At 49.8% G+C, this 10,457-nt stretch overlaps 1 long non-coding RNA gene across 1 annotated transcript; it reads right to left on the reverse strand.

The window, feature by feature from the left end:
- Positions 1–1,601: 1,601 nt before the first annotated feature.
- LOC144313829 (uncharacterized) lies at positions 1,602–8,244 on the reverse strand. Its single transcript, XR_013379446.1, has 2 exons — positions 5,512–8,244; positions 1,602–1,802 (listed from the first exon to the last, which is right to left on the reverse strand). It is a non-coding gene; the product is annotated as an uncharacterized LOC144313829 (long non-coding RNA).
- Between the last annotated feature and the right edge of the window lie 2,213 nt (positions 8,245–10,457).

Raw genomic sequence — 10,457 nt, forward strand, 5'->3', positions numbered from 1 at the left:
CCCTCTTTTTATGATTGTCCCGAAACTACCCAATCCTAAAAATGACCCTCCTTCCCACTCCCCTACCCATCCTACCTCTTGCCTTCTCTTCACACTGATCTGATTGAAAGAGTAGTTTACACCTGTTTTCTCCATTTCCTACCCACCCACTCCTTCCTTAACCTCCTGTAACCTAGTTTCCCCCTCAACCCCAAGGTCTCCAATGACCTTTTAGTTGCTGTCTGAAAGCCTTCACTCAGCTCATCCTTCCCAACCTCTCCATCTCCCTAACCTCCTACACAGTCAACTGCCATTGTCCATGGTACAACGACCGCAAACACCATCTCCCTGACGCTCCTTCCTCCCCTCTCTGTCCCGTCACCCCAGACATCCCACACACCAATGACAACTTAGTCTTTCCAAGGTACAACTGTGTTAGGCAAGATTAATTTAATTCCTTTCTACGGTGACCCCAGGAAATTAGAAAAAAAGTGTTGAGCATACCGGGTCAAGTCTTTAGCAAGACATGAAATAGTCTCTCATCCTTGGAGAGGAGGTTGAGAAGCGCGGGCTAAAACATCTCATGGGAGCTTTTCAGCAGAAGACCTTTCACAGATGCAGAGAAAGCAGGTCCAGAGTGGTGGCTCGCTGGCTTCACCCCCCAGAACTGCAGTAAAGCGGCCACCGCACTGCCACTGTCATTAGTTTCTGTGGATCTGAACACACCAAGTGCTAAGGAATGTCCTGCACACCTACCAAACTTGTTGCCTCTCCTCTCCTGTGCCTTCTCAATGTGCCTCTAGTGCAGCGGGGGCCATGGTAAGGCATGGGTGGGGGGGCTTCCTTCTGGTTTGGGGTTTCCAGCCCCAAACCGCACCTGGGAGAAGACACCCATCTGCAAGGACCCACGAAGGTCTCCAGTGCCCAGGACCTCCCTTGTCGGCTCTTGTTCTCCTAACTCAATCTTTCCTGTGCAGCACCTCATCCTCTGAGTGCTGCAAAGCCCCCCTCCAACCCCTCTTCTTCTGCTGGAGTGCAGTCACTAGGCATAAGGTCTCGTAGGACAGGATTCCTGTGCTTCGTCTGAATATCTTGTGGGAAGGGCCTGGTTTCCAGGGAGAAGGGCACCCACCACTCAGGGTCCATCATACCTTCTCCTACCTCCAGTCCAATGGCATTCCTAGTGTCTCACTGTCATGTGGCCACAAATGCAGTCACCGCAGCCCCCCTTCCCGCTCCGCTACATCTTGCTGGCCTGTTACAGATCTTAACTTGACTCACCTGCCACATTCTGTTTCTACTAACCAACCCCCCGGTTCCCCTTCTCCAGAGCAACACATTTCTCCCGCTCGGTCCTATCCAACGAGATCATTAAGGATTTTCAGTGCAGGTAACACTCATCTATCTTGGCAAAGGGTACCCATTAAGATGTAAATGAGCAAGGAGAAATCTATGACTTATTTGAAAGTTATAAACGTCTGACCTCTGTTCATCATTGGTGGGAATGCATGTGGGGACAGGGAGTTTTAACCCCTCTTGATCACTTTGAACTTACGAACAAACGGATCATGGGCAGCTTGTTTGTAAGTAGAGGCGTGTCGGTAGGATTAAGTGGATCAGTAACAGGTTGAACAACTTTACTTAGAGATATGGGCTGGTAGTCCCACGTCAATCTAAAACAGGGTCTTGGGCAGCCGGGGTGGCTCAGCGGTTTAGCACTGCCTTCGGCCCATGGCGTGATGCTGGAAACCCGGGATCCAGTCCCGCGTCGGGCTCCCCGCATGGAGCCTGCTTCTCCCTCTGCTGTGTCTTTGCCTCTCTCTCTGATAAATAAATAAAATTTAAAATAAAACAGGGTCTTTAGTGTTTGATTAGTCTCCACTTCTACCCTGTTCGAGCCTCTCCAATTGTGAAGGGATGAGAAAATCAGGGTTAAAGATTGTGTTTAAGAATCGGGGTTTTGGTGACACTGGGTGGCTCAGTGGTTGAGCATCTACCTTAGACTCAGGTTGTGATCCTGGGATCCCAGGATGGAGTCCCACATCGGGTTCCTTGTGGGGAACCTGCTTCTCCCTCTGCCTGTGTGTCTACCCCTCCCTCTATGTCTCTTATGAATAAATAAATAAAATCTTAAAAAAAAAAAAAAGATTGCTTTGGCTATTCAGGATCTTAAAAAAAAAAGAAGAAGAAGAAGAAGAATCAGGGCTCTGTCAGTTAAGCATCTGCCTTTGGCTCAGGTGGGGATCCCAGGGTCTTGGGCTCCCTGCTCAGTGGGGAGTCATTTGTCCCTCCTCCTCGGCCCCTCCCCCCACTCGTGTTCTCTCTCATTCTCACTTTCTCAAAGAAATAAATAAAATCTTTAAAACACACACACACACACACACACAGTGGGAGATACAGACCTCAGTAAAATCAGGCAACCCAGAGGAACCTGCTGATACCCAGCAATCCACCGAAAGAGACTCGGTGATCATTTTGACCATTTCATGACCTTTCACGATCATCCCAAACAATAAGAGGAAACTTAATCATCATAAAGCAACCTGAGTTTTTGTGCAGGGCCCAAGAGCCAGTAGAGAGTGCAAAAGGTTGCAGCTTAGCAGGAGTGTGTGTGGGAATGGCGTAGGAGTTGAAATCAGTATTATATTCCGGTTAATGACGCTGCTCACCGCAGAGTCTGCTCAGGTTTCTCTTTCCCTCTCCCTCTCCCTCGTCCCTCCCCACTATGAATAAATAAATCTTAAAAAAAAAAAAAGAGGTACACTGATGGATTTTTTTTTTAAGATTTTATTAATTGGGATGCCTGGGGCTGCTCAGAGGTTGAGCGCCTGCCTTCGGCTCAGGTCGTCATCCCAGGGTCCTGGGATCGAGTCCCGCATCGGGCTCCCTGCATGGAGCCTGCTTCTCCCTCTGCCTGTGTCTCTGCTTCTCTCTGTGTGTCTCTCAGGAATAAATAAAGAAAATATTTTTTTAAAAACTTTTTTAAATTAAAAAACGATTTTATTTATGAGAGCAAGAGAGAGAGAGCGACTCAGGCAGGAGAAGCAGGCTCCCACAGGGAGCCTGATGCAGGACTTGATCCCAGGACCCGGGGACCATACCCTGAGCTGCAGGTAGACACTCAACCACTGAGACACCCAGGTGCCCCTCGACTGCACTTCTCACATCTCCTTTCTGGAACCAGCAGCAGCCTGCTGCCCCAGCCTGCTCCTAGGACTCTGGCCACACCGCCGTGTGGAAGTAACACGGGCGACAGCCTGCAAGCTCCCACTTCACTGTTGCCTGCACAACCATCCTGTCACGTGGGCTATGCCCCTGTGCTGTTGATAAACACACAGCAGTGTAAGGAAATTGAATAATATCCCCAAGGTCCCAACACCACTGAGTGTGGAGCCAGGATTCAAATTCCAGCCCTTCTGACTCGGCCCGGACGCCCTTCCTGCAGACACTACAGAGCATCTTCTTATTTTGCACTGAAACTAACAGAAGTCTTATGTTTTCTTTAAAGCACTGCCCTTATTCAAATTTCTTTTTTAAAAAAATCACTCCATTAAGGGATCCCTGGGTGGCTCAGCGATTTAACGCCTGCCTTCGGCACAGGGCATGATCCTGGGGACTGGGGATCGAGTCTGGTGTTGGGCTCCCTGCATGGAGCCTGCTTCTCCCTTTGCCTGTGTCTCTGCCTCTCTCTCTCTGTCTCTCATGAATAAATAAATAAAATCTTTTTTTAAAAACTCCATTAAAAAATTCACATTTGGACACCCTGAGACAGGAATGCAAACTCTCTTGCACACAGATGAGACATGTCGCCTTTACAAAACTTCCTCATCAAAACTCCTCTTTCTCTGATTCACATTGTGAATCACCACTGCCATATAAAACTAAGGATGGAGGGGAGCCTGGGGGCTCAGTTGGTTGAATGTCCAACTCTTGGTTTTGGCTCAGGTCATGATCTCAGAGTTGTTAGATCGAGCCCCATGTCGGCTTGGAGCTCAGCCAGGAGTCTGCTTGAGGGTCTCTTTCTCTCTCTCTCTTCCCCTCTCACTATGCCCCTCCCCTCACCCAGGAGCATACTCTCTCTCTCTTAAATGAATAAATAAATCTTAAAAAAACACACACACACACAAATCTAAGGATGGAAAAACATTCATTAATTGCTTCAGGATGCATTTGCCATCATACTCCCAAGAGTCTTCTTTTCTCCTCTTCTGTTCCCAGACTTTCTCCCCATTTCTGTTTCTAAAGGTTTTCTTTTAAACGCTGCCAAGACTTTGAGGGGATCCATTCACTTTTGTTCGTTCCCTCCAACAGCTTCCCTGGCACAGTCTTCCATCTTTGGACTCTGAAGAAGCCCACAGAGTGATGGCAGATTGGGAAGTACTGCTCCTTCCCTTAGACCACAGCATCCTCAAATTTTCCTAAAGGATGATACGTTTATGTCCTTCCCTAGCTCTTCTCTGCCATGACCTTACATGGAGAACATACATTCACCTTTAATTACTCAAAAAAATTAGTGGGCACTGTGGTGGCTCAATCAGTTAAGTGTCTGCCTTTGGCTCAGGTCATGATCTCGGGGTCCTGGGATCGAGTCCTGTGTCCGGCTCCCTGCTCAGCGGGCAGTCTGCTTCTCCCTCTCCCTCTGCAGCCCCACTGCTCACTCTCTCTCTCCCAAATAACTAAATATTTTTTTACAAATTAGTAAACAATTCAAGGGGTGCAAAGGGTGAACCTGCCTGCCCTGGTCACTCAGTCTCCTACACACAGGCTACCACTGTCACCGGTTTCTTGCAGCTCAGGGACTGTGGATATCATTTGCCAATTCAAACAAGAAAGGTCTGTGTGAGTGGTTTACTTTACCCTGTCGTTTTAAGCTACTTACAAGAAAATCCAAACATTCAGCTCAGCACACTTGAATTGCTATTCAACCTTCCACCTCCACCGAAATGACATGTCCTTCTGGAAGCCTTTCCTGTTCTATCTAGCCTGTATCGGGTGATCCCCTTTCATGCCCAGGACACCAGGTACTTACCCTATCGTCTATCCTGTGTATCAGAGCGGAAGTAGCCTGTGTGTCTGCTTCTTACTGGGGACAGAGGCCAGCAGAGTACCTGGCACACAGACTGCCTTCAGGAAATATGTGCTGAAACAAAGTATTATCTGAATATCTACGTATATTCTGAATGATGCACTAATCCTGGGAATGGAAAGGTAAATAAAGCATAATATCGATCCTAAACTTCCTGGCATCTTCATATAATTTACAAAAAAAAAAAAAAGAGAGAGAGAGAAGAAGAAGAAGAAGAAGAAGAAGAAGAAGAAGAAGAAGAAGAAGAAGAAGAAGGAGATCCACTTCTATTCGTCCAACTCTGAATGTAGGTTCACTTGGCAACACAAACAGCATTTCTCATTTGCATAATCTGTCCCTCCTCTTAGTGTTACAAAATGTCCCAGAGTCTCCCTTTATTGTAAAAATGTGGCCTCCGATTCCCGTTAACCTGCATTGGCCTAAGTGGCAAAGGCTGAAGGTTTTACCTCGTGTTGTTCGCAGATAAGGTCTTGAGAGACTCAGAAGCAGCAGCATGGATGGACGCTCCGAGGGTCCAGGCAGAAAAGTGGGAGAGAAGCTCAGCGAGGTGCCACCCGGGTTGTCCACCAGCCACCAGGCCTCGGGCAGACTGGAAAAGAGCACTGAGCCTCTCCTATGTGACAGGGACAGACAGAGACCAACGGGGACCACAGCTCTCCACGCCGTCACCCCGGGGGTTTGCAGAAGCATTCACTGAGCTACGGAATGCAAGTGTCCCTATACTATGTGACACGTGAGAGGGCTCAGTCCTGCTGGGAGGAGTAGTCATTCCTGTGCTGTGATGCCACTTTTGATACTCATCATTTTAAAAGGATTTTAAAACTTAAAGCTCTCTTGACCATGAAATCTTGCTTACGTAAAATGGAGTGCATGCTGTGCAATGGCCTTGAGCCCAAATCACCTTATCCCAACAGAATGTTTCTCATGCCCAAAATGACAAGGTTGGGCTAGAAGGTCTACAGACTCCCAAGAGACAAAGCAAGCACATGTGATGGCTGACCTTGGTTGGATTCTTATCAAAAAAAAAAAAAAAAAGGAAAAACAACTGAAACTATTCTTGGCATTGCTGATATGATGGCTCATTAGCTACTATGGAATTATTACCAGTTTTCTTAGGGGATGGTGGTTTGGTGGGCATGGAGGGGAATGTCCTTACTCTGCGGAAAAACATACCGAAGCATCATGATGTCTGCACATGTTTCAGAGAAAGAATATCTGAGTGTATGTGAAAGAGAGATTGAGGGAAAGAGAGTATATAGACTGTTTTTTTTAAAAAAAAAAAAAACCACCCAGGGGCACCTGGGTGGCTCACTCGGTTAAGCATCTGCCTTCAGCTCAGGTCATGATCCTGGGGTCTGTGGAGGCCAAGAAAAATTAAGGCCAATCCACCTCAAGTTTAGCATTAGCACAAGTACAGCCATCTTCGGCCCCTGTGAATAAGAGCTGAACTTTACAGGAAAAACTGCAGAATGTCCTTGGCAGGGAATCCCATATCAGAAAGACAACAGAGCCCACCCCCGTGGTAGAAAGTCCCATATTAGAATGAGAACAGAGCTCAATGCCCTTGAAAGCCCCATATCAGAATGTAAACAGAACTTGAGAAATTCCTCCACCCCTTCTGAAAATCCCCTAGACCAGCCTATAAAAAACCCAGCTGTAACCCACTTCGGCGTCCAAGTCCCTGCTCCGCTGTGTCGGGTATACTTGGACCCAGGCTCGAGCTTGCTAATAAACCCTCGTGTGCTTGCATCGGTGTCGGCTCCTTGGTGGTTTCTCGGATTCGCAATCTTGGGCACAACAGGTCCTGGGATGGAGCCTGCCGCCCGCCCACATCCAGCTCCCTGCTCAGTGGGGAGCCTGCTTCTTCCTCTCCCTGTGCCCCTCTCCCTCTTCCGCCCTGCTCTCTCTTGCTTGCTCTCTCTCCCTCTTGGATAAATAAATATATATTTTAAAAATTATCTCTGAATTCCCTTTTGGCTATCATTTCAAATTTCTAAGAATGCCTCAAAACCTTATGACCAAATATTGAAAATTATTATTTTTTTAAATCAACAGTAAGTCTAGCTGAACAAAAAACACATTCTTCATCTTCCTTCTTACCTTTCAAGCTCTAATCTCGGCCTTTAAAGTCTAAATATTGGGGCAGCCAGGGTGGCTCAGCGGTTTAGCGCCGCCTTTGGCCCAGGGCACCATCCCAGAGTCCCCGGATCGAGTCCCACATCGGGGTCCCTGCATGGAGCCTGCTTCTCCCTCTGCCTGTGTCTCTGCCTCTCTGTCTCTGTGTCTCTCATGAATAAATAAATAAAATCTTTAAAAAAATAAAATAAAGTCTAAATATTGTGTCCCGTCTGCTTCATCTTAAGAAAGCCTTGAAACTTGAGCATACTAAAAATTGTATCTTTACAAAATTCTTTTCATCCGTTTTTATTTATCCTAATTTTTATCTGCATTGTGACTCTCTGCCCTTCCCTCCACGGGCCTTCCTGCTTCAGGCTTTGATTAGGACCTGCCTGGCCTTCTGCTTTAGATTTTATTCTTGAACTTGTGTGTTTGTCTCCATTTGATCTTTCACATTCAACATTTACACAAATTTCCCTTTTTCTTCCTCGCCGTCAATATTTTCCTGCTGATTTGTGTCTCCTGTTCTGGGCAGTAATTCGGCTCTCTGATTTGCCCTGCCCACACCCCACTTACTACCTCTCCATCTTTTTCACTATCTCCTAGTCGCCTAGACTCCGTGAGGGGGGGGGGGGTCCTGCAGGGTGGGGGCTGCCAGGAGCGCAGAGCTACCTCTGCGGCTTCCTTTGTTCCATGCGGCTCTGAGCGCCTTCTCTCATCAGCCACGGTTTTATGTAAAACGGAAGTGTGTGTGTGCGTGTGTGTACACACACTTCTGTGCACGTGCACTTGCATATACATGCCGTGTGCACATGCATGCACGTACACATAGAGCACTGACACACTTGGAACACACACGGGAAGGCCATGGCAGAGAGAATTTGCTCTCCCAGAGTAGGAAAATGGAGCCTGCCTGGAAATCGTCCTCCACCGTCCTCTCCAACCTCGTCGTCTTTTTTTTTTTTTTTTTTTAAGGAGCTAATTTGGTTGAGGAAGCGCTTTGGGAGAAGCAAGGCCGGCCCACCTCCACCCGCGGACCCGAGGTTGCCTCGCTCCCAGCACCCAGCACCCTGCACCCCGGACCCGCTGTGAGCCAGCCCATCGCCCCCCCGCCCCGCCCATCTCCCCTCTCTGCCCGCCCCGCCTATCTCCCCACTCTGCCCCGCCCCTGCCTTGCCCATCATCCCTCTGCCCCGCCCCCGCCCCGCCCATCTCCCCCTCTGCCCCGCCCCGCCCACCTCCCCTGTGTCCCGCCCCGCCCACCTCCCCTCACCCACCCGCCCCTCCAATCTCCCCTCTGCCCCGCCCCCACCCGCTCGCCCCGCCCATCTCCCCCTCTCCCGCCCACCTCCCCTCACCCACCCGCCCTTCGAATCTCCCCTCTGCCCCGCCCCCTCCCGCTCGCCCCACCCATCTCCCCGCCTCTGCCCCGCCCATCAACCTCTCTGCCCCGCCCACCTCCCCTCCCCCACCCGCCCCTCCAATCACCCCTCTGCCCCGCCCCCTCCCGCTCGCCCCGCCCACCTCCCCCCCTCCCGCCCCGCCCCGCCCCCTCGCCCCGGCCACGCCCAGGGCTTCCTGTCGTCCCACCTTCTCTCGGGTTCACAGAACCGTTGAGCGATAATCCTCTTCTATTTTCCTGAACTTCTGAACTCCTCCGGAGTCTGACCTCCGGGCTTTGGCCGCCGGCCTTGGATTCCTTTATCTGCCCTTGGCCTGGCCGCGACTTCTGCGCGCGGCGCGTGAGAACAGCCAGTTTGCCCGGATTCTCGCCGCTGACCACAAGGACGCGCCACGCTGCATTTTTCTTTTTTCCCTCCCCCTTTTGCTCCTTCCTTTCCAGCTGACCAAACTTTTCCTATTCGTGTGTGTGTGTGTGTGTGTGTGTGTTATTCCTGATCCAGTGCTCTTTTTTTTTTTTCCTTTCTGCACTGTGTCCTCCGTGGTGTGAGCCACCTCGGGAGGTGGGGAGGCCGGGGAGGTGGGGGAACACGACCCCTACGGGCTGACCCCGGAGCAAACGGGCCCATCTCCGAGATGGTCAGAGGTGGTCAGAGGTGGTCAGAGGTGGTCAGAGGTGGCATCTCAGCATCTCAGCACCGGGCCGGGGCCGCGGACCTCCCGCAGCCTGCACGGCCGGCCTGGTCAGCTTCAGGCTCTGCAGCGACGGGTAACCTCGCTCTGCTCTGCCCTGGGAAGGATGGTCCCAGCATCTCCCTGCTGGCATCGCAGTGGCTTCGGAGCCACACTAAAATAGCAACCTTTGGTAACCATGTTATTTCTCATTTAATCTTTTTTTTTTTTTTTTTTTAAGATTTTATTTATTAGTTCATGACAGAGAGAGGCAGAGACACAGGCAGAGGGAAAAGCAGGCTCCATGCAGGGAGCCCGATGCGGGACTCAATCCTGGCTCTCCAGGATCACACCCTGGGCCAAAGACGGCACTAAACCGCTGGGCCACCAGGGCTACCCTTATTTCTCATTTAAGACGTAAAACACAATTTGTTTCTTGTCCTGCCTGCTACTGCGCAATTGAGATATTAAATCAGAGGCCCCCACTAAGATCCCTAAATATCTCTTTAAGCTTTTCTTATTTGGGGCACCTGGGTACCTCCGTGGTTGAGCGCCTGCCTTCGGCCCAGGGCGTGGTCCTGGAGTCCCGGGATTGAGTCCCACATCGGGCTCCCTGCATGGAGCCTGCTTCTCCACCTTCCTGTGTCTCTGCCTCTCTCTCTCTGTGTGTCTCTCATGAATAAATAAATAAAATCTTTTAAAATAAACAAAGTTTTCTTATTCGAGTTGAGTTGACACACAGTGTTGCATTCGTTTCAGGTGAACAAGGCAGTGATTCATCTTCTCTATACGATGCCCAGATATTTTTTAAGATGTGTCATGTACTGTCCTTCTCCCGAGGCTTAATAACACACTTACTCTGGGAAACTAAAATTTCACCCACATGTCTTTGGGGATTACAGTCAAGAGACTTTGTCATCTACATTCACTAAACAAAATTCCTGCCTTGGAATATTTTTCTGATGAGATACATCCTTTCTAAAGGACCAGATAGTCCACTCTTTTCAAATCAGTCAATAGTTTGCATTAAGATTCTTTTACATTGGGGATCCCTGGGTGGCGCAGCGGCTTGGCGCCTGCCTTTGGCCCAGGGCGCGATCCTGGAGACCCGGGATCGAATCCCACATCGGGCTCCCGGTGCATGGAGCCTGCTTCTCCCTCTGCCTGTGTCTCTGCGCCTCTCTCTCTCTCTGTGACTATC

The sequence above is a fragment of the Canis aureus genome, chromosome 5 (genome assembly GCF_053574225.1).
Source record: "Canis aureus isolate CA01 chromosome 5, VMU_Caureus_v.1.0, whole genome shotgun sequence".
Lineage (NCBI taxonomy): Eukaryota > Metazoa > Chordata > Mammalia > Carnivora > Canidae > Canis > Canis aureus.